The 23,341-nt window shown below is 42.1% G+C and overlaps 1 long non-coding RNA gene across 1 annotated transcript in view; it reads left to right on the forward strand.

Moving 5' to 3' along the window:
* Nucleotides 1-11,806: 11,806 nt before the first annotated feature.
* The window catches only part of LOC122557471, a 37,888-nt gene continuing 26,353 nt past the window's right edge, over nt 11,807-23,341 (forward strand). Inside the window, exons 1-2 of the long non-coding RNA XR_006313840.1 lie at nt 11,807-11,872; nt 19,703-19,856. This is a non-coding gene — a long non-coding RNA (uncharacterized LOC122557471). The remainder of the gene's footprint in view (nt 11,873-19,702; nt 19,857-23,341) is intronic.

Below are 23,341 nucleotides of genomic sequence, written 5' to 3' on the forward strand. Positions count from 1 at the left end.
GGGATGATGTCAGGTCTCCAGAGGAAGTTGTGGTGGGGGGTGTGGGAGGGGTATCGGTTCTCTGGTCAGGATCTGGATTCTGTAAGGGGTCTGGGGGAGATAGTGATCAGATTATGTGAGGTAAGTATGTGATATGTTTCATTACTTGCTCAGGCATTGGACCATGTATGTAATAATCTATCTTTTACTGAGTAACTATTTAACATAGTTTCATTGGTCATGTCACCTTTGAGTATGTTGCAAATCTGTTTAAGTCTTGACTCTGATTCTTGAGCCTTCAGCCAGCTGGAACAGTTTCTGTCTATTTTTTCTGTCCAAACCGCCTTAAAAGTTTGAACGGCTTTGCCAAATCTCCTCTCAACATTTCCATCTTGAAGGAGAACTGTCACAACTTCGTCAATCTATCTAGGCGTCTGAACCTCAATCCCTGGAAACATTCCCATCAGCCTTTTCGGGACCCTCTCCTGTGCAGTGCAGTGCCCAGGACTGGACACGATGATCCAGCTGAAACTGAGGCAGTCTTTTAAAAAAATGTTCACCATAACCAATACAGTCAAGGTTATCCCTGACTGTATTGTACAGACTGTGACTGTGGGTGATGTGTGACATTGACTGATGGTTGATTAAAATGACAAGAATTAATTGCAGTCGCTGATGTAAATGTAGGAAAGGAAACAGACTTCGAACATCTCCCAAATTCATATATGGGGGTTTCCCCTCCACTGTTCTCAATAAAGCCTGCAATCACATCTCTTCTACTTCCCACCCTCTGCCCTTGAATCCAACACCACCAAGTGCAACAAGGACAGAATCCCCTGGTTCTCACATTCCATCTGTTAATCTCCAAATTCAGCATATCATCCTCTACCATTTTCGTCCCCTACAGTCAGATCCCACCACCAAAAATCCATTTCCCTCTCAACCTCTATCTGCGTTTCGTAGGGAATGTTCCCTCCGTGACTCCCTCATTAGGTCCACACTCCTCACCAAACCCGTCTCCACACCTGGCACCTTCTCCAGCCACCATAAGAGGTGCAAAACCTGCACCCACACCTCCACCTAACTTACATCCAAGGCCCCAAATAATCATTCCAAATATGGCAGAGATTTACTTGCATATTGTCAAACCTCAATTACTGCATCCATTGCTCTCGACATGGCCTAATCTACATCGAAGTGACTGAGCACAAACTTGTGGAGTGGTTCAGGGAACATCTGTGGTCTGTAGGAACAATCCAACCCCACCTTTCTGTCAACACCCATTTCAACTCTCCCTCCAATTCCCCCGATGACTTGTCCATTCTGAGTCTCCTCCACAGTCTGAACAAGGCCACCCTCAAACTGGATGCCAACCTCATCTTCCACCTCAGGAGCCTACACTGGCATGAACATTGAATACACCAGTTTCCAAATCTCCCCACCCCCACCCACCCCAGATTCTTACCCTCTGATTCAGCTCCACTTTCTTGACCTGATCTACTTGTCCACGTATCTGCTCCACACTTCCCACTGACTTATCACAATCACCTCCTACCTTCGCCCAGTTATCGCCATTCCAAACTACCTTTCCCCTAGCCCCACCTCCACCATTTATTTCTCAGCACCCTTCCCTCTCCCTCGTCCTGATGAAAGGTTAAGCCCAAAACATTGACTCTCTTGCTCCTCAGATGTTGCCTGACCTGCACATTTTCCAGGGCCACATTATCGACTCTGACTGCTCCAGTATCTGCAGTCCTCACTGTCTCCCAACTGATATATCATCAGGGATCACCCACAGTCCCAGTTTGTGCAAAAGGAAATTTTGTTTCAAAGCTGCTTCAGAAATTTTATATGTCCTCTGCTTCAGAAATTTTAAATGGACTCATCTCAAGATTTCAGACTTACTCTTGCCAATTCAAACAGAAGTAACCTTTGATAACAATGTTAGATATTAGGAGTGAAACAGTGTCAGTGTGGGAGGTGAGATGAAAGCAAAAGAAACAGCACTTTTAAATAACACAATAAAAAACTGAATGTGTCATAGAGTCAGATGGTATAAGAAATATGTATGAGATAGTAGATACTTGAAAAAAACCCAGAATAGGAGAAAAAGTTGAGAAAATTATACCTGCACGAAACAGAGAAGAGAATGTGAGCTACCGTACTGGGATGTTAGAAAGATACAAACAATGAACTCAGTCAGAAAGAACACAAGACAGACTTATTGACAAGGTAAAAGTAAAAAAAAAGAGACATATGAACAACTTTATCAAAGACTGACGAATTCTGATGTTTCACTATTTATTTCTGACTGACTGAGCTGCTACTCCAGTGACTCAGTGCCATGATTCCTGCTGCTGCTTTCTATCCAAGTCTTTCTGCTGTATGGTCACAATGAGGATGGTCACTGAAACTATTGTCCATCTCTCTCACTCACTCACTCAGACTGACAGAATGCACCGTCGGTGTCTACACTCTCCCCAGTAGAAGTGAACAGGGTACCTTTGGGAGTCCTGCTGCATGTTTCATCTGCTCCCCACCAAATGAAGCAGTCTGTTCATGGCCCGGGTGATTGGAAAGAAGCAAACACGTAGTACAGAGTGTAGCCAATGATACAGACGTATGAAATATTGGTAATTGTAATCAGAAAGATTATAGCAATCCCCACACCTGAAAACAGATGAAAGAACAGAAGATTAGATTGTGAGCTATTGATGTGAAATAAAGTATTTGACATGGGTTTGACTGGTCATTCAATCAAATTGAATTTTCTTTCAGTGGGCACAGTATAGAGCAGGGAGACTGCCCTGGTTGACCACACCTTTCAGGACATGTCTGTTGTGTTTGGTCAGTATTGGCTGCTTCAACATTCAGTATCCAACAGTAGAGACTTCAATGGCTCTTTCAACATTGCCCAAGTTCATTTTACACACTGAGATTTGCATTATTTTCAAAAATGTGGGAAGGATATTTTGTGAAATACACTTGGATTTGGGAAAAACACGATTGCCTATCCATTGAGCTGGAAGTCCCGCCTCCATTTCTATCACCAGGCATTTTTAGCAGATCCAAGAATATAATGAACATGGCAAACCCCTCCTGAGAGGTAGCTCGCATCACTGGAGAAGTGAGCATTCAGAAATTCTGGAAATTTCATGGAGGCAACTGAAATTTCAAAGCCACGCAAAATCACTTCTCCAAGTGGAGACATGAACCAAGTGTTGGAAGTATGAAAATTATAAAAAGTACTAAATTTGTGTTGCCTTCATTAGTATTTTATCATGAAATATTATTGGCTGAGTTATAACTGTGCTCGCTAAAGTGAAGGGGAATAGCTCCATGTGTTGGATAAGGTAAGCCGTCATTATATAGTATGATTCCTATGCTGTTATCTCTGACAACCATCAACTTATCAATTGAAAGAGCAGCTTTTTAAAAGAAAAATAAATCTTAATTTGCATTGGAGTAGTTTGTTCACAGGACAAAGCGATATTCTTCATTGTGTCGTTACACAGGGCTAGCCCAGTGAGAGATCCAGAGCTAATTATTTGGAGACTCCCATTGCTTTCGTATGTCAGTTACTGATCAGCTCATGCATCTATTTGGCCGTATGGAAGCTTTACTAAATGCATGACCTTCAGGCTGTTTCACAAGCACCAACAGGCTTGGAAGTGCAACACTTTTTTGCTTGTCATTGAAGAGTGGGTTTGGTGGATTTGACAGATGTATGAAATTTTGAAGGTATTAATGGCCTTTAAGTACTTAGTTCAGTAATGCCTGCTTACTTTAGCTGATTTGTGAGCTGCTGAAATGTATAACTTTCTACATGCATAATCAAGTGATGTATTATTTATTTTCCAAGATTATTGCGATTTTCAACAACATCCAATTATTGTTAATGCATCTTTTGCGTGCTGTTTGTAAAGTGGATGTCATGTGGGTGGGTTGGGTGAGGTGCACGATAATGGAGACTTTACATTAATCTTGTTATGGACAGGTTATGAGTTTTATAACAAATCTCTCTCTCTCTCTCGTAGTAGAGATTATATCCCCACTTTGTTTTTTGTGTACTCTGATTTTGTAAACATATCTGTAAAGATGGCCCAGAAGTTGAGTTAATTTCACACACTCTTAGATGCAGTGGGGGTGGGGATTCTATGCGAGACAGGCAATCTCACAATTACACAAGGACATTTTTAAGACAGTGTTTGAAAGTCCAAAGTTGGAGTTAGCAGCCTGTCATTACTTTGTGGGCATCACTGACTGGCTGGGCAGCAGCTCAGGAGTGGTGCAGTTTCTTCTCATTTTTCTGAAGGAACTTCAAGGAATTCTTATTAAAATGTAATTTCTCCATTGATGCTTTGATATATTAAAAAAAGGTTGATTACTTGCAGAGACTTGTTGGTTGTAGAGTGCATTTTAACAACCAAAGGCATTTAGGAAGCAATGGTGTCATTGAACCTCTCTGGTATTTCAAAATAGTCTGGTTAAAAAAAACAGCTGGGTTCCACTATGTGAAAGTCAAATGATACTGTCACTTTGGAAATGCAGGAGCAACAATTCCAATTTAGGCAAAAGTTTGAATTACAGATAAATAACTGGCTGAGGCCCATTCCAGAGGTGAAGTGGAAAGTTATTATCTTACCTTCTTACAGGCAGGGGTAACTTGCAATTTTATCCTGTAGGGTTTTAACTTTGTGATACTTTACCTCTGTGGTAATTTGTTTCATAATTTGCCTTCCCATCCCAACTTGGCGAGGGGTGGGGTGGGTTGCATAAAACATTGACCGACTGGCTGAATTTGACTTCTGAGATGCTTCTGGAATGCTACTGCTATGTACAGTAGAGTAGAGTAGCTTTTTGTTTGTCATTTCTATCACATCCAACTGATTCATTAAAAACAAGACAGTGTTCCTCCAGGTCCGAGGGTGCTACATGGACAGCACAAACTACACAATCATACGTGGCATAAAGTGCACAGGAAGTGCAAAACATGCAAGTTTCAGTGTAGTAGAAGAATGATAAATAATAAATATTTTTCTAACAGCAATTCAAAGTTGTGCCAGGAATTTCAGATGGGAAAGAGTCCGACCATACTGTGTTAAGGAGCCTAATGGCTTGGGGGAAGAAACTGTTGCACAGTCTGGCTGTGAGAGACTGAATGCTCAGTATCTTCTACCAGATGGCAGGAGGGAGAAGAGTTTGATTGAGGTGTGTGTGGTATCGTCCACAATGCTGTTAGCCTTTCGGATGTAGCATGTGGTGTAAGTGTCTGTAATGGAGGCAAGAGAAAACATGATGATCTTCTCAGCTGTCCTCACTATTCATTGTAGGGTCTTACGATTCGAGACGGTGCAATTCCTGAACCAGGCAGTAATGTAGCAGCTCAAGGTACTCTCAATGAAACCTCTGTAGAATGTGGTGAGGATGGAGGGTGGGAAATGGGCTTTCTTGGAGCTGGTGTATGCCAAGAATTTGGTGCTTTTCATGATCTCCATGGGGGAGCCGTCGATGTCCAGTGGAGAGCCCTCCTGAAGTCAGCAACCATCTCTTTTGTCTTTTCTGCATTCAGAGGCATGTTGTTGGCTCTGCACAGTCCGTTAGCCGCTGCACCTCCTCTCAGTATGCTGACTCGTCGTTCATGCTGATGTGATTCACTACAGACGTACCATCAGCGAATCTGATGATGTGATTCGACCAGTGCGTTGCTGCAGGGTGAACAGCGGTGGACTGAGCACACATCCCTGAGGGCCCCCGTGCTCAGTGTGATGATGTTGAAGATGCTGTTCCCAATCCAGACTGACTGAGGCCTCCCAGTCAGGAAGTCCAGGATCCAGTTACAGACAGAAGTATTTAGGCTCAGTAGACTCAGCTTTCCAATTAGGTGCTGAGGAATGATAGTGTTAAACGCAGAGCTGAAATCTATGAACAGTGGTCTTATCTAGGTGTCCTTCTTCTCCAGGTGGGTGAGGCCAGATGGAGGGTGGTGGAAATGGCATCATCATTTGAGCGGTTTGGTCGATACGCAAACTGCAGGGTGTCCAGTGAGAGGGGCATCAGGGCTTTAATATGCCTTATAATGAGCCTCTCGAAGCACTTCATGATGATGGGTGTAAGCGTAAGAGGGTGGGGGGTAGTCATTGAGACAGGACGCTGAAGACTTCTTCCTCATTGAGGACAATGGTAGCAGCCTTGAAGCACGTTGGAACTTGGCGCAGCTTAGGGAACTGTTAAAGATGTCCGTGAGAACACCAGCCAGTATGTCAGAGCATCCTCTGAGCATTCTGCCAGGGATCTTCTCTGGTCCAGCAGCTTTCTATGCATTGACTGTGCATAGGGATTTCCTCACTTCAGCCATGGTAAGACATAACGCCTCGTCATTGGGAGGGGGGAATAGTCTTCCCCACTGCCATGTCGTTTCATGCTTCAAACTGTGCGTAGAAGTTGTTCAACTCATCTGGGAGGGAGGCCTCACCAGCAGAAGCAGGCAATGCTGTTCTGTGGTTGGTGATGGCCTGAATGCCCTTCCACATGGTCCGCATTTCGCCGCTATCCTGAAAGTAGCTCTGTATTCACTCTGTGTGTGCACGCTTTGCCTCTTTGATGGCCCCAGTCTGGCTGGCACTCATTGTTGTTAGGGGTGCTTTGTCATCTGCTCTGAAGGTGAAACCATGGGTCCTCAGCAGCGCACACACCTTTGTGGTCAACCACACCTTCTGGTTGGGGTGAGAAGAGATGGTCTTGGACACAGTCACATCATCAATACACTTACTAATGTAGCAAATCACCGACGCCATGTACTCCATTAAGTTGATGGAATTGCCATCGGTTGCTACCTCCTTGAACATGCACCAGTCAATGCGCTCAAAACAGACCTGAAGAGCAGAAATGGCTCCTACAGGCCAGGTCCTGACCTGCTTCCCGAACCAGGTTGACACATCTGACGAGCGGTCTAAATGCTGGCATTAGCATAACACAGATGTAGTTTGAGGAGCCGAGGTGGGGCCCGGGTTGAGGATGTTTGTGTCAACCAGATCCAGTGTGTTCCCCTGCATATCACAATGTCCACATGCTGATGGAATTTAGGGAGCATTGAGATTGGCATTGTTGAAATCTGTAGCAACAATAAACTGACCATCAGGATGTGCACTCTGCAGTCCACTAATAGCCCCATACAGTGCACAGAGTGCTTCCTTAGCATTAGCACTGGGAGGAGAAGCATCTCAACGATAAAGACAGTGGAGAATTCCTGTGGAAATTTCCTGTCTGCATCTAACAGTCACAAACTCTACCAGTGATGAGCAGTAACTTGAGACTGGCACGGAGTCTTTGCACCATTTCATGTTGATGTGGACAAACAAACCCCCCACCCCGAGCCTTACTGGACAGAGCTGCATTTCTGATGGAGTGAAACAAGGTGAGCCCGTCTGGCTGGATGGCAGTATCAGGAACTCTGTCCATGAAAACAAGGACACAGCAGTCTCTGAACTCACGCTGAGACACCTGTCACAGTCGGATGCTGTCCAGTCTGTTGTCCAGGGAGCAGACATTGGAAAGCAGAATGGACGGTTTGGGTTTGTTTTAAGCCTGGCACAAACTCCTGCATGCTTACCATGCTTCCACCCCCTCGCACACCACTTCCAATGACTCAACACCTGGCTATTGGCATCAGGCGAGGCAGAGGACTGGGGGCCAGGTCTCTGCAGCAAGCTAAGAACTCCTGCACGCTTACCGCACTTCCGCCTCCTTGCATACTGCTTCTGATGTCTCAACACCTGGACACCGGCATCAGGCAAGGCCGAGGACTGCAGGCCTGCTCTCAGAAGCAAGCTGCAGCTCTGCATGGTTACATCTATTCACATGATTACAGCAATTTCCTTTATTGGGTTGTTTTAATGTGTTTTTAAACCAGTTGTTAAATGAGGAATTATTCTGATGTTTCTTAAAATGGGTTTGGATCTTTTAAACTGTTTTGACATTGATTTTCCATTGACTCTGTATCATGTTTACTACTCTCGGAGGCAGTAGGACTGATTTCAAACAATTCCATCCACAAAGACACAAAAATTACACTTGTTGGTACTGTGGGATGAAGGTGGGATTATGACTCCATGATAAATCCCATTTTCAACAGTTGGAAAATTCTGACCTGTTCCAGATTCACCACGTGAAACTTAACCTCGCTCATCTCAGAGCATTTACACTGGATTCCTGCAATCGAGAAAACTGCCAGCAATTACTTTGGGGTCAGTAAGGGTGTGATTCATTAATGCATCATCTTTGATCAGGATTTAGTTCTGGTTCAGAAATTGATTGGGAATCCCTTGCCTGTCCATGTCTTTTGCTATCAGGCATGAGTGGGCTTCCCTCACTGACAGACACTGTGTGAGATTGAGAGAGCTAACATTAGGATGGGAATTTGCATACTACTATCCTGACCTTGCCTTTGTTCTGCAATGTCTCATAACTAATATGCAGTATATCTTTCAGAAGCATGCCTCACAATGATAACATCATGAGCAAGAGTATAAAGGTCTCACTTGAAGCATGATATGCTGATGCAAGTTCTTACTGCTCGTAACCGAGTAACTTAGCCGAGACACTGAAGCCTCTGTGACTGTATACCAGGAACTGTAATAAATTCTCCAGTATTACTTTACCCATGTCCGGTTCTTATATTACCAGAGCTAATATAAGCATGACATCATCAAATACAAACTGCAAGGGCCCAATTAAGTGATCAATCATGATGGCAGCACAATGGTAATGAGCACTCACTTAAGAAATTATCCTCGTTCTCAGTGGTAGACACTTGGAAATGTCATTAAAGATCAGGCAGTCATGGACGTCAAAGCATTTGATAAACTGACAGCACCAGTTTGTGCAAGTTTAGCAAATTTCTGCAAATGAAACAACAAATAGGTGGAAAATATCAGTTCTTCAAAGTTCTCTCTTTTAAGAAAAAGAAACAACCAAATACTTACTTTCTGATCTAAAAAGTAAAATGCATCTTACTGCAATAAAACCATAGAATCCATACAGTGTGGAAACACGCCCTTCGGCCCACCAAGTCCACACAGACCCTCCGAAAAGCATCCCTCCCCCTATCCCTGTAACCCTGCATTTCCAATGGCTATCCCACCTAGCCTGCACATCCCTGGACACTATGGTCAATTTAGCATGGCCAGTCCAACTAACCTGCACACCTTTGGACTGTGGGAGGAAACCGGAGCACCCAGAGGAAAGCCACACAGACACGACAGGACATGTAAACTCCACACAGACAATCGCCTGAGGCTGGAATCGAACCCGGGTCCCTGGAGCTGTGAGTCTAAAAGCTAAAAAAAAATTTCCTCTCAGTTGAAGTACAGTGTCATCCTAAATAAACTGATACCTTCTAAAACACTAAAATAGCATATTGCACCAGGTTATCATGAGAATATTATACCGGAAACATGTGGAGCTTGAGTAAACAAGATGGGCAGCATACGAAGTTGTGTACTGACCAGGAAATTTCAACAACTTGTATGTATCTGTGATGCATACAAACATATCAGTTCCAGCTGGAGAGGGAACCCCTACAACCACTTGAAATTCCATTTTTGAACAAAAATAGCAGAGACCTATTCACAATGCACAAACTTTATAATCTTATGATAATTACTTTTCCAAATTTCTCACTGTTTGAAGCCTGAGCAATTATTACTGAAAAGGCGATCACCATTGATACTGAGTAACAGCATCTAGCAATAAGACAACTTCTCTTTTGGCACAGTTGTAGTGTCTCTAACCCTACACTGGAAGCCTTGGGTTCAAGTCACACTTGCTCTAGAGATGTGCGATAACATCTGTGAATGGATTGATAAGAAAAATAGCTTACATTTTAAAAAGCAACAAGACAACCAAAGTTGTTAACAAATGTAGTTGTACACAATACATTCCTCTCCAGATTGTCACCAGATCAGATCAGATCAGGACAAGTAGTCACAAATCCACATTGTGACAGGGAAGTTTGAATTGTTATGATTTTCTTTATTTTGGGTCTAATTAATGAATTGATGGTACTTACCTTGTTCAACCAAATATTTTGTTCGGGATTTCTTCTTTGCTCTTTGAGAAGGAGAGATATTGTGTTATGCCTCACTGCAGCTAAAATGAAGTACAATTTTGAGAAACATGCTTATTATATCATATCATAGAATGTGACCTCAAGACTTAAAGGTCCCTGTTCCATCCTAATTGAGGCCACATGAAGCACAACGTGATGATGGAAATGTGCTGCTGTTTATAACCAAGTCGCTCAGTGTTAACCCAGTCTCTGAAATGTCTACGATAGCCTTGTCTTACTGGGAGCAGTAATACCAGGCCTGGCCTGACCAGTCTCTGTTGGAACTACCTCATCCAGCCTGACTGCAGGATCTGACTTGAAAATGTCAGTCTAACACCAACAGCACACCTCCTCATCAGTCAAACTCTGCTGAAATCAGGGTCCCTCGAAACTACCTAAACTCTCACCTGGCCTTTCACCTTCACCTCAATCACTGCCAAAGTGGTTTTTCTTTGCTCTTTAACTTCTGAAGTACAGCAGCAAGTGTCATGAGAAAGAGATATATGTTAGTCTGTAACATTGGTTCTGCACTGAGTGGATTCCTTCCTGATTTCCTCTGGTTGCTGCACTCAGGACACGTCGGACTCAGAACCTTCCCTAGGTGAGGTGGGGAGGAAAAGGGTTGTATTAGGTCAAATCTCTTTCATTGGTAATTGAAATATCAAGACCCACTGCTCCAGTTACACTGTGACCCTCTGCTCCAATTACACTGAGACCAGGGCTCAGATTGTCCAGTGGGTTAGAGTTAATGCAGGAGTATAGTCTGGAGTTGGACATTATTTCCATGTGATCCCAATAAATCTTCTTGAGTAGACCAATTGCTGCAAAATGACCCTGATGGATAAATAGTCTGTATTGTATCTACTCTCAGTCTCAGGTCGAAAGTTGTGGCTGCATCTGTTTATTTCACTTGATTTATTATTGTCACAGGTGTCTAGGTACAATGAAAAGTTATGTTTTGTGTGCATTACTGGAAGATCATACCATGCAAAATTCATTAGGGTAATAGAAGTGAGCGAAGAATACAATGTTAACAGTTGCAGAGAAGGTGCACATAAAGTGAGATCAACATTAAATGTAAAATTTGAGAGGTCCATTCAATCTTCTTTTCTCGACATCAGGAATTTCATTTTTCTATTCTTATCACATTTTCCCGGCTGTCTCGGCATTGCTACGTCATAATGAAGTGGTGAAAACTCAGCCTATTTACTTTGTCATCTTTCACTGCAAATTTTATAACTTAGCACTGATATTCATGGCCAGTATTAAAGGTGCAATCTGCTTTAATTAAAACATGCTGAATCTGTCATGTATAGTGCAGAGATGGATTATAACAAATGTAAAAATATGAAAAATGAGAATGCAAAATTCTGTTACAGTAAGCTTCTGAAAAGGAAAGCCTATAAGTTTTGGGCCACAACTTAAACTAATCCCAATAATCATTCATTTAGTCATTAAAATTTTAACCAGTAGAACAACAGGTTTGGTGCAGTAACTCAGGAAATTTTATATAAATCATAAATAATACTTATCAAATCAAGACATTGATTTTACAGTCATACAGCAGTTCTTGCTTTCTGGTTCAGCTTAGGTTGCAGGGTGAACACTCATTCACTCGACTCTTTCTGAGTGGCTGAGATGAGACAAAGCTTGTTATTCATTGGTTTAATGGACACATGATCATTAATTGGCTCTTGAAAGTATTGGACTATGACTGATGTCACTTCCTGGCTGGGTCCTCAAGTTGTTGATTATCCATGAGCTTGTTCTCTTTACTATGACAAGGTATTGTCTCTTCTGCAATTTTTTTTGCTAAGGTAGGAGGATAGTTTATGAAGTTTTTGCTGCAAATTTGTTTCGGAGGGTGAACACTCATGCTGTCATGACCCGATAATTGATATTCTTAAGTTCATTGCCTCAATTCTTGGTCAAGTGGTGAAGTTCCAAATAAATCAGACATTTATCACTGACCATTTATTTTTACAGGTCACTTGTCAGCTTAACTTTTGTGTTTGATTACTTGGAAAGGGTTTCTTTCTTAAATTCATTGTAAAAAAAAAAAATTGTTTATAAAGTCTAATCCGTATAAATAGTAAAGATCAAATAGTAACCTTAACAAATTGTCACAATACATATAATAGTGAATTTTTAAAAAATATTTTAATCAATACATTGTCAAGTGATGAATGTCTATGGGATTATGCACTTGCAAACTTAAATAAAAACATAGTTTCCTACAAAAGATTAAGGTCAGTCACAAAAAAAAAGTTGAACTTTGAAAATAAATTAAAACAAAACCAGTGCAGAACACAGCTGTGGCCATGATTTTATTTTTCAGTACTATCTTGGTTGGTTGTTTAAAGAATTACTGATGTGGGAGAATGTTAATTTGCCTCATTTGGCTTTAATGTTTGCATGTTCACATTATCATGGAAGTTAAATAAGGTAAACAAGAGACCCTGGCATGTTGTTCAAAATTGTGGTGCATTCCTTTGTCAAGTTAGGTTAAGCAGAGTCACGTCATTTTCAAATTCTAAAAGTGTCTGGATGAGTAAACCAAATCTAGCCTTGCGAAGAAAAATCAGAGTTAACGTTTTGAGTCCGGTGACTCGATTTTTCATCACAGATACTCCCAGACCTGATGAACTTTTCCAGCAACTTCTGTTTTTTATGGTTGAACTGACCTTCCTCACATCCACTTTCCTGTTCTTTCCCCGGAACCTTTCACCCCATAAGTCAACATGGCTAAATGTGGGGTTATACACTCTGGTGTATTAGCTGAAAGGAAAACGATGATGCAAGTGATGATTATAATGAGGACTGTGACACATTACAATCTGCTTGTAAGCATGAAGGGAAGTGCTGCACCCAGTGCTCAGACAAGGAGTAACGTTGCCAGTTAATGTAGGTGAGATGATGTTCAGGAGATAGTAAACTATCAGAATTGTTGAATGAAAATCTGTGTGGATCGAAGTCAGATGAATAAAAGATTAAATGTGACTCACTCAATGGATTCAGTAGATGAAAATCAACCAAACGCTCATTTCATGTGCCATTTTCATCAAATTTGATGTGAACAGTAGATTCTGAATATTATCTCTGGTTGGAGTCTCCAGAAAGCTGAATATGTTTGTTACACCTTTTAGTCATTGTTGCTTTAAAAGGTTACCTTAATTAACATTCCCACTACACACTTTTCAAATCCCCACTGAATATTTTGGAAGGCATAATGTCACATGGATGGCATTCTGAGCCAAGTTTCAAAAAAAAAATGACTGAAGAGTAAGAGCAGTCATAACAGTGGTTCAGAATGCAGGTCTAAACTGGAATCGGAACTATGAGCTTGCACGGTCAAGAGTAACATTTCTTAGGCACATTGTCCAAGGGACTGGTTTCCCAACAGACCTTCAAAAACCAAGGCCAGTGGAGAATTTCCATAGCCAAGGCAAATTGATGATTTTCAGTGATTTCTTAGAATGCAAAATGTTCTGTGAAAATTTTTTATCAAACTTCAAGGTATCTATCTTTGTAATAGATACTATGCCAAAGTCAACAATGTCAACCAGGAAAGTGTATCTGTCAATATTTTAAGCAGATTTCGCCAAATTTCAGGGCATTTATACACTTTGCCTCAATCTATAAAACTTGCTGAAACCTCAAGTTTCAGTATCATACATATTACAATCATGACGTTGTCAGACAATTATATGTAATTGGTAATTCATATTGTGCATATTATCTTTACTTCTTTGAGTCTAGTCCTTTATAATATCTAGATAGCAACATCTAAACAACTGAATTTGTTCGCAACCTAATGATGTGTTGAATTGGGTGATAAATTTTTCTTTGATTTGAAATCAACCTCGCATATAAATATCCAAACCAGTGCAAATCATAAGTCAGCAAAGTACTGCAGATGGTGGAAATCTGAAACATCAGCAGAGAATCCTGGAAATAAAAAGTACCCAGTTAGTCTTGCAGCCTGTGTGTGGACAGAAACAGAACTAATGTTTCAGGTCCATGATCTGCACAAGTTCTGATAAACAGTCACTGACCTCTGTTCCTTTGTGCCCAAATAGTGCCAGCCTTGCTCAGCTTTCCCAGTGTCTGCCTTTCTACAGAAGAAAGAATAATCACTTTTGCCAGCCCACTGTAAAGCAGTCAGAGTTGCTAAAAGCCTCTTGTTCTCTTTCAGTACAAAACCCAGCTGCAGATACCTGAGATCTTGTTCTGCACAATATAAAACAAGTTCTTTTTTTTTTTGAAAGTAAGTTATGATGAAATGTAAATAAATTGCTGCACAAATAAAATCTCAATGTCAAAAGCAATAATCATATTTTCTTTTTTTTTTAAAGAAAAGTGTACCAAGTAGAAAAAATAGCAAATTAAATCTTTTTTGGCATTTTGCTTGTGAAGCTGAGTGAGACAGAGAAAGATAAGGGTCCGAATCATGGTCACAAGGTGAGGGAAGGGATAAGGTTCAAGCAAATGATTTGGGATGAATGTAAGCTGTTGCCAAATCACTCAGCAAATATCTATTACTACATCCTGCTGGTCTGGGTCTGTTCTCCTCTGTCATTCCCTGTTTTCCATCCTAATCGATAATTGATTAAATACAAGTATAATTTCTGAAACCAGGATGGGCACCATGTTGGCAGCTGGGTTTGGGCGTATCCAACACTACCGCTGTCAGATAAGGTTTTGCCTCTGTCTATGAAAACCATCCCATTTTGTAGCCTTAGTTCATAGTTTAGGGATCAACTCCTGGCTGGTCATGCCCATTTTTTATTTTACACATGACATAATTTCTTTCTGTGACCTTCCCGAGGCACCAGTGCCCAGTTTCTAAAGCTTTCTCTGCACTGGTAGCCAAACATCCTATCTCTGACCATCCATTTGTGAAAAACCCACCACTTGCCCATGCTGTTTGTACACAGGTAGCAGTTATCCGAAATCCCATTTGTCTTGCACCAACACTCTGGTAGTTACACCCAAACATCATGGAGTTGTTGGGATGCACCCACCATCCTCACATTCATCAGCCTCCACATTTTGGAGGGGAGGGAGGTAGGGTTAGTAGGTCGGGATTAGTGCTGCTGTCATCTGAATCTATACTGTGGGAAAGAGGCCACAGAATAAAGATATCCGCTGCAGCTTCAGCGGTGTTTGAGTGGGGAATGCCTCTACCCATCTGCTAAAAATGTCCACAAAGACCAGGGTATCCTTGGATCCCTTTTTACACGGTAGTAAGGACTAATGTAGTTTATTTGTAGGTCAGTCCACACTGACCTAGTGTGCTTTAACCCTCCTTTATTGGCATATTTGTCTTGATTATTCTGTGCGCAATACAATTCTTGACGTAATATTTTGTGTATCTTCCTATTTCTGGACACCAACAGAAGGCCTTAATTCTGTCAGTTGTGCCTCTGTTCCTTGTTGAACTAGGACATAATCACTTGAGAAATCACTTGAATTTCATCCTGGACCAGTACCACATACTATCCATCTTTGAGAACAAGTCGTCTAATAATTAATTTGTCATCCCACTCACTGTACGAGATAGGTATTGGTCCCTCCTGTACTTACTTTAACTCAACATCGTTACTCTGGGTTTGTATCAGATCTTTGATCTTGATTTGGTTCACATTCATTGCATCTATTTGTTGGGTTGCCACATTTCCCCTTTGTGGGCACAATGCTAAGCCCATTTATCAGCCCTTATGTTCCCACTTGGGGAAGTTTGGTAGTGGGCTTTATCCTTAATGATGCCATATTCACAGCCTTGGGCAGATTGGAGAATAAATTTGATCATAGATGCAGATCATAATAGTTTCCCATCTGTCAAGACCGTAACAATTGGAATGAAGTCAGCCAGGTAGACCTCATAGAATATCAATTCCCTGATTTGAGGTTGCTTGTGTTGATTTATTACTGTTACATGTACCTAAGTACACTGAAAAGTATTGTTTTGCATGCAGCATAGCAGATCATAACATGCAAGTTATTGAGTGATTGAACTGAGTGAGGAATACAAAATTACAGCCACAAGGAAGATCAACATTAGATTTGAAATTTGAGAGGTTCATTCAGAAGTCTAATAACAGTGGGGAAGAGGCTATTCTTGAACCTGTTGGTATGTGTGTTTAAGCCTTTGTATCTGCTACCTGACGGAAGAGGTTGAAAGAGATTATAAGCAAGGTCGGAGGGCTGTTTGAGATATTGGTGCCTTTCTGCAGCAACAAGAAATGCAGATGGAGTCAATGGATAGAAGGCTGGCTTATGTGATGGTCTGGACTGTTTTCACACTTTCTTTAGTTTCTTCTGGCCCTGGACAAAGCAGGTGTCATATCAAGTCTTAATGCATCCAGACAGAATGCTTTCTGTGATGCATCTGTAAAAGTTGGTGAGGGTCCTTATGGACATGCTGAATTTCCTAAGCCCCCTGAAGACGAGGTGTTGTTATGCCTTCTTGACCACCGCATCAATGTGGGTGGTCCAGGTCAGATTAATGGTGATTATCATGCCAAGGAACTTGACGCTCTCGACTATCTCCACCTAAGCTCCATTGATGTATCCTCCTCCTTGCTTTCTGAAGTACATGATTAGCTCTTTAGTTTTGGTGACATTTGAGGGAGAGATTGTTATCTTTGCATTAAGTCACCAAGCATTCTATTTCTGTCCTATATTCTGTCTCATCATTGTTTGAAATCTGCCCTACAACAGTGGAGTTATCAGTGGACATGTAGACGGAGTTCACATGAAATTTGGGCACACAGTTATGGAAGCTACAGGGAATACAGTATGCAGCTGAGTACGCATCCTTGTGAGGCTCCAGTTTTGAGGGTTATTGTGGAGAAGATGCTGTTGCCTATCTTCACGGATGGTGATCTGTGGGTCAGGAAGTTGAGCCAGAGGCGGAGCAGAGATCTAGGTCTTGGAGTTTGGAGATTAGTTTGGTGGAACTGTAGTCAATAAGTAGAAGCCTGGCATAGGTATCCTTATTATTCAGATGTTCCAGGGATGAATGTAGGGCTCAACAAATAGTGTCTGCCGTGGACCTGTTGTGCTGGTGGGCAAACTACAAAGGATCAAGGCAAGCAGGGACACTAGATTTGATGTGAGCCATGACTAACCTCTCGAAGTACTTCATTATTATAGAAGTCACAACCACTGGCGGTAGTCAATGTGGCATGTTGAATGTGTTTTCTTTGGTACCAGGAAGATGGTGGTCTTCTTGAAACAGCTGGGAACTTAACCTCTCCTTGCTACAATATTAAAGATGTCAGCAAGTACTCCCGCCAGCTGGTCCACACAGGATCTGAGTGGTGGCCAGGGACTCCATCTGAACCAGTCGCTTTCTGTGTGTTCTCTCTCAAGAATGCCAATCTGATGTCTGCAGTGGGATCTGAGATAGGCAGTGTATCCAGGGCTGTCGGGGCAGGTGACACGACTTCATTCAGAGCATAAAAAGCACTGGGTATAGCAGAGAAGGATATATTTCTGTCTGCTATTCTGTCCAGCTCCATTTTGTTTCCCATTATATCATATAGGCCTTGCAACAGACAGCGGGTGTCCATGTGATTAGTTTGGGTCTCTAACTTAATCAGGTATTAGCTCTTAACATCCGTGCAGAGGTTGTATCTGGTTTTCTAGTAAAAGTCTGGGTCATCTGACTGTAAAACACTGCATGCCTGATCTTCAGCAGGCAATGGACTGCCCAGTGCATCTATGGTTTCTGGGTGAGGAACATATAGATTGCCTTCTTTGGCATGCAATCCCCAACACACTTGTTAATGAAGTCTGTGATGGTGGCGGCACACTTGTCTAGGTTGACCACTGAATTCTTGAACATAGACTAGTCCAAGCAGTCCCACAAAAACTCTTCCGTTGCCTCAGATCAGCACTTTGCCATTCCCGTACTGGGTCCTCATGTTTCAACTTGTGCTTGTGAGCTGGGAGCAAGAACACAGCATTTTAATCTGATTTTCCAAAGTGCGGACAAGATGTGGAGTGGATGGCAATTTTGCTGGTTGGGTAACAATGGTCAAGGATGTTCAGCCCCCTGGTGGTACAGGAGACCTGTTGATGATATTTTGGTAGCATCCTCTTGAGATTGGCCTGGTTGAAGTCACCAACTACAATGAATAAGACCTTAGGTCTTGAGTGCATTTGCAGCGGTGTAAATTTCATCCAGAACACCCTTCACTTCTGCATGGGGTAGTATGTTGATTGCTGTCAGGCTGGCGGAGGTGAACCCGCACAGCAGGTAGTAGGAATGGCATTCCACTGTTAGATATTCCAGGTCCAGGAGCAGTGACTTGTCAGGGTCACCACATCTGAACATCAGGAGGTGTTGATTCGGGGGCAGATTCCACCGCCCATTGCCTTACTTGTGGTATATGTGATGTATAGAGAAGCCTTCAAGTTGCAAGATGTGGTAGGAGTGAGTCATGTCTCTGTAAATCAGAGCACACAGCAGTCTCTCAGTTCCTTCTGGATGGTAAGTCCAGCTTTAATTTCATCCATTTTCTTTTCAATTGCTTAGACATTTGCCAGGTGTATACTGGAGAGGGTGGACTTGAAACTGCGTGGTTTCACTCTCCCCTGCAGGCCAGCACATCTTCCACGGCTCCTGGTATGTTTCCTGCTTCTGGTCAGTCCCAGGCATCGGTGGTGCAAATCTGCTGCTCCAGAAACTAAGTGAGTCAGGCCTCCTCAGGGAGAAAGTGAGGACTGCAGATGCTGGAGATCAGAGCTTAAAAATGTGTTGCTGGAAAAGCGCAGCAGGTCAGGCAGCATCAAAGGAAAAGGAGAATCAACATTTCAGGCCCGAAATGTCGATTCTCCTGTTCCTTTGATGCTGCCTGACCTGCTGTGCTTTTCCAGCAACACATTTTTAAGCTCAGGCCTCCTCAGGGTCAGAGTTCAGGTCTGTGTTGGTCAGGCCTCCTCATAGTCAAGTTACTGCAGCGTTGGAGTTCGGCCAAAACTTGTCAGGTCACTCTGGGGTCAGAGTTCAGGCCTGGGCTGTTTGGTCCGCCTCAGCGCTGGGTCACTGTGGGGTCAGAGTTCGGATCTCTTCAACATTGGGCCTGGACTGGCCGGGCCTGTATGGTGTCGCGCCGCTGCAGGGGCCAGTTTTGTTCCAGTTTGCATCAGGTTGGCCCTCCTTCAGCTTCCGTCACTGCAGGATCAGAGTTTCAGCCTTGGTTCTCGGTTTCTTCATGGTCAGGAAGGTCGGGCCTGCCAAAAGCCCGTAGGTTTAATCTGGGCTTGCAACTCCAGTGTCAGTAATACTTGGGTCTTGGTGTTCATGGAATCTTCAGACCTTCAAGTAGATTTATTGTTAACATTGTTAGTAATTTCTACAAACTTAGAACTGTGGTTTAAAAGTGCAGAACAATTACAACATTTGGAGTACTGTGCACAGTTTTAGCTGCCATGAACTGCAGAGTCACTCTTCGAAGTTCAGAATGTTTCCAAACTACTAACCAATTGCTGTAAAATGGGAGTAAATAAACGTTTTTACAGTGGGGGGAGAACTGGACTTATTGCTGAAGTTTGGACAAAGAAAATCTACTTTCTGATTTGGTCAATTCTTTTCTTTGCCCTCAGAATGCTGCCAATATACCTGTGGGTAAAAATTATGAAAATATGAAGAGAGGTAACTGGTCTTCGAAGACTGACTACTTGCTCTCTGTGATCAGCTGTGCTGTGCGTCTGGGCAATGTCTGGAGATTTCTTTACCTGGCTTACAAAAATGGAGGAGGTACTGTATTGAATCCATATTACAGGAGAGAGAATGCATAATGCAGCTGACATTTCATTGACTTATAAAGGATTAAAGCTTAGCTCTAGTTATTCACAAGATAGATAAATGATTAGGATGAGGATCCAAAAGCAACATTTTCAAATTTTCTGACAACACAAAACTGGATGGAATTGTGAATTATGAGGCGAATGCAAGGAGGCATCAGTATGATTTAGACCAGTTGAGTGAGATACCAATGCTTAGTGGTTGCAGTACAATGTGAAGTTATACACCTCAGTATGAAAAACAAAAAGGAAGAGTATTATTTAAATGGAAGAAGATATTGGCATATTCATTTCATTGGCAGAGCTAAAGAAATCTCAGCTTTTGAGTACAGAATGAACTTCATCAGTGCAAAGTTATGCTGTTTGGAATGAAAAATACACTGGTAATGTTTCAGTGATTATCTAACAAAATAACCAAAGGGCTTGGTAATTGTTCTGTTTACAGCAACGACTTGCCATTTTTTAGCCTTAAATTTTACACCAGTTTATTTTATCATTTTGATCAACTACAATTCTAAATTTAGCTTACAATGAATTTGCCGAGGCAAAGGTATCTTTTAGGAACTTAATGTGAAAGAAGACAAAATCACCCCTAAGGAAACATCAGTATAGTTTATTTTTTTGATATTTCGATGTTTAAGATGATGCGTGAAGTTGTAAGTTTTGTTGCCATCAGTGGATTCTATCATACGTTTGTTCTGAAACTCAGCACTGTTATTACACCCGAAACAAACCTGTTGAACAAAACACAAAGAATTTGAATAGATATAAGATTTTTTGTAAATTTGAAAATAGTGCTGTCAACAGCACCAGTTTGATTACTTTTATCTGACTTATTCAAATCTATTCAAACTGGCTATTGCAGAGGAGCATATGAACAGGAATAGGCCAATTTAGCCCCTTTAGTTTGCTTCTCTTGGAGTTGCCATCCACAACGGAACACCATCAGTGCTACACTGGGGAGATGAAATGAAATGATGAAAGGTGATCGCTGTGTGAAATACTCATGAAGGAACATGTACACATCTTCTGTATCCAGTCATGAGTTACTCTGTCTTTCTCTGATAGGCTCAATCCTTTCCTTTATCATCTTCATACTCTAAAACATTTTAGGATTTTCCTTCATATTTCATAAACTCTCTTTGTCCTAATTTTCATCCTCACTTCAGCCCTGTACGTTCCTGAAATAACTGCACAGAGGCTAGTATCTTGTCTCCAAGTCACCCTTATGTGTCGATAAAGATGACCCCGAGTTTCCAGTTACCTGCCACTTCAACACCCCACCATGCTGCCAGGCCAACATTTCACTCTGAGGCTTACTGCAGTGCTCCCAGTAAGTCTCAACATAAGCTGGAGGAACAACACCTGTTACCTAGAGAACTCAGTGTTGAGTTTAGCATGTTGAAAATATGATTACACCCCCTCCATACTTGTTATGACCATGCACATGCGCGCACACACAGACACAGATACACTCACACAGACAGGCACTAACTTTCTTGCACAGGTTATTCCCAGCTCAGGAGAAAGTGAGCACTGCAGGTGCTGGAGGTCCGAGTCAAAGAGTGTGGCATTAGAAAAACACAGGCAGTCAAGCAGCATCCAAGGAACAGGAGAATCCACATTTCGAGCATAAAGCTCTTTATCAGGTGTACCATCTTCCTGATGAAGAGTTTATGCTCGAAGCATCAATTCTCCTGCTACTAGGATGCTGCCTGACTGGCTGTGCTGTTGCAGGGCAACAGTGTTTGATGCTTATTCCTGGCTCAGCCAACCCATTTCCATCATTCCTGTGTTACACTACCTTACCTTACCTTTTAATGTCTTGCCCCCTCAGCCAGAGACAGCAGGACAATGGTATATCTGTCCTGCCTTGCAATTTAGTGCAGAGATGAAGGATGTTTGTCATAAGTGTTAGCAGGCCTTAGTCAAGTCAAGGAGGCTAGCCTGTAGATGTCCCAGCACAATAAGTCAAGGGCAGCCTGTAATATCAGTCCAATGCCTGTCCTGAGTCTCTCTGCCATTTTCCTCCTGAAATGAGAGAGGTGGCAAAGCTGTTACTTTTGGTGTTGGTGTGGCGGTGTCCTGAATGAGTGATCAAGCAGCACAGAAGGCAAGTTGGATCAGTGAGCTCACTGGTTGGGGTGGGTGATAGCGAGTATGGGAAGATGCAGGCAGTAGTCATAATGGTAGAGCATGAGCCTTGGTGGGAGGTGGATACAGTAGCAGTGGCAGAGTATAAGATATCCCAGAGAAACTGGTAGGACTCACAGATGGAGTAGAGAAGAGACTTATTTCCTCAGGTATTCTTTGTTCTCCGATTAGTGAGACTGCTTTAAACCGGGTGGCAATTTCACTCTCAGTTCAATAAAGCTGGGAGATGTTCTGGCAAAAGTGGACTGGTTGCAGCTTCTTAAAGAAAAGTCTGTGACAAATCAGAGGAAAGCATTGAAAAACAAGATTTTCATGGACACAAGATAGACATGTTCCCACAAAGCTAAAAAGTGGTGCTGCCAAGTCTAGAGACTGGTGGTAATCCAGAGATATACAGGGTAAAATAGTTCAGAAAATTAGAGTTTATGATAATCTCAGAAAAGACAACTACTTTAGGAAGATTCAAGGAGCATGGAAATGTAGTGATTAGAACCAAGTAGATCTTATCAACATTGAGCTCCTTGATTGGGATTGTTAACCTGGGTCAATCGGGAAGCCTGGCTGACCAATATACACAGGAGACTCTGAATCTCCTTGCTTCAGGGACTGACTCTGAGCTGGCTGGCCACAGCCGTATACTGTGCACATTTAAATAAAGAGTGACTTGGAGACAGGATACCAGCCTCTGTGCAGTTATGCACAGGGGAGAAGTGAGAAGGAAAATTAGGAAATCAAATCGAGGTTATGAAAAATTAAGGAAAATCCAAAGATGTTTTATTAGTATACCAAGAATATGAAGGTGACGAAGGAAAGGATTGAGCCTATCAGAGACGGACATAGTAACTCATGACTGGATACAGAAGACGTGAATATGTTTCGTAAAGGTTTTGTCCCTGTCTTCACAAAGGAGAGGAGTGATGCAGACATTCTAGATAAAGAAGATTACATGAACATTAATCTAAATAAACATAATGAGAGGGGAATTACCAGAGGTACTGACCTCCCTGAAAGTGGATAAGTCACCAGGACCAGTTGAATTATTTCCGAGTGTATTAAAAAAAGTCATGTGGAAATATTGGATGCTCTGAGGATTATTTTCCAAACCTTACTAGGTGCAGGCAAGGTAGTAGAGGAATGCAATTCTGCAAACATTGTACCATTTTTCAGAGAGTGTGTGAGGGATAGGGTTGATAATTATAGGCTGATCAGTCTGAACGTGATGGTGAAACAATTATTGGAATCAATAATGAGTGATAGAAGTGACTTCTACTTGAAAAGTTTTTT

The sequence above is a fragment of the Chiloscyllium plagiosum genome, chromosome 15 (genome assembly GCF_004010195.1).
Source record: "Chiloscyllium plagiosum isolate BGI_BamShark_2017 chromosome 15, ASM401019v2, whole genome shotgun sequence".
In the NCBI taxonomy this organism is placed as follows: domain Eukaryota; kingdom Metazoa; phylum Chordata; class Chondrichthyes; order Orectolobiformes; family Hemiscylliidae; genus Chiloscyllium; species Chiloscyllium plagiosum.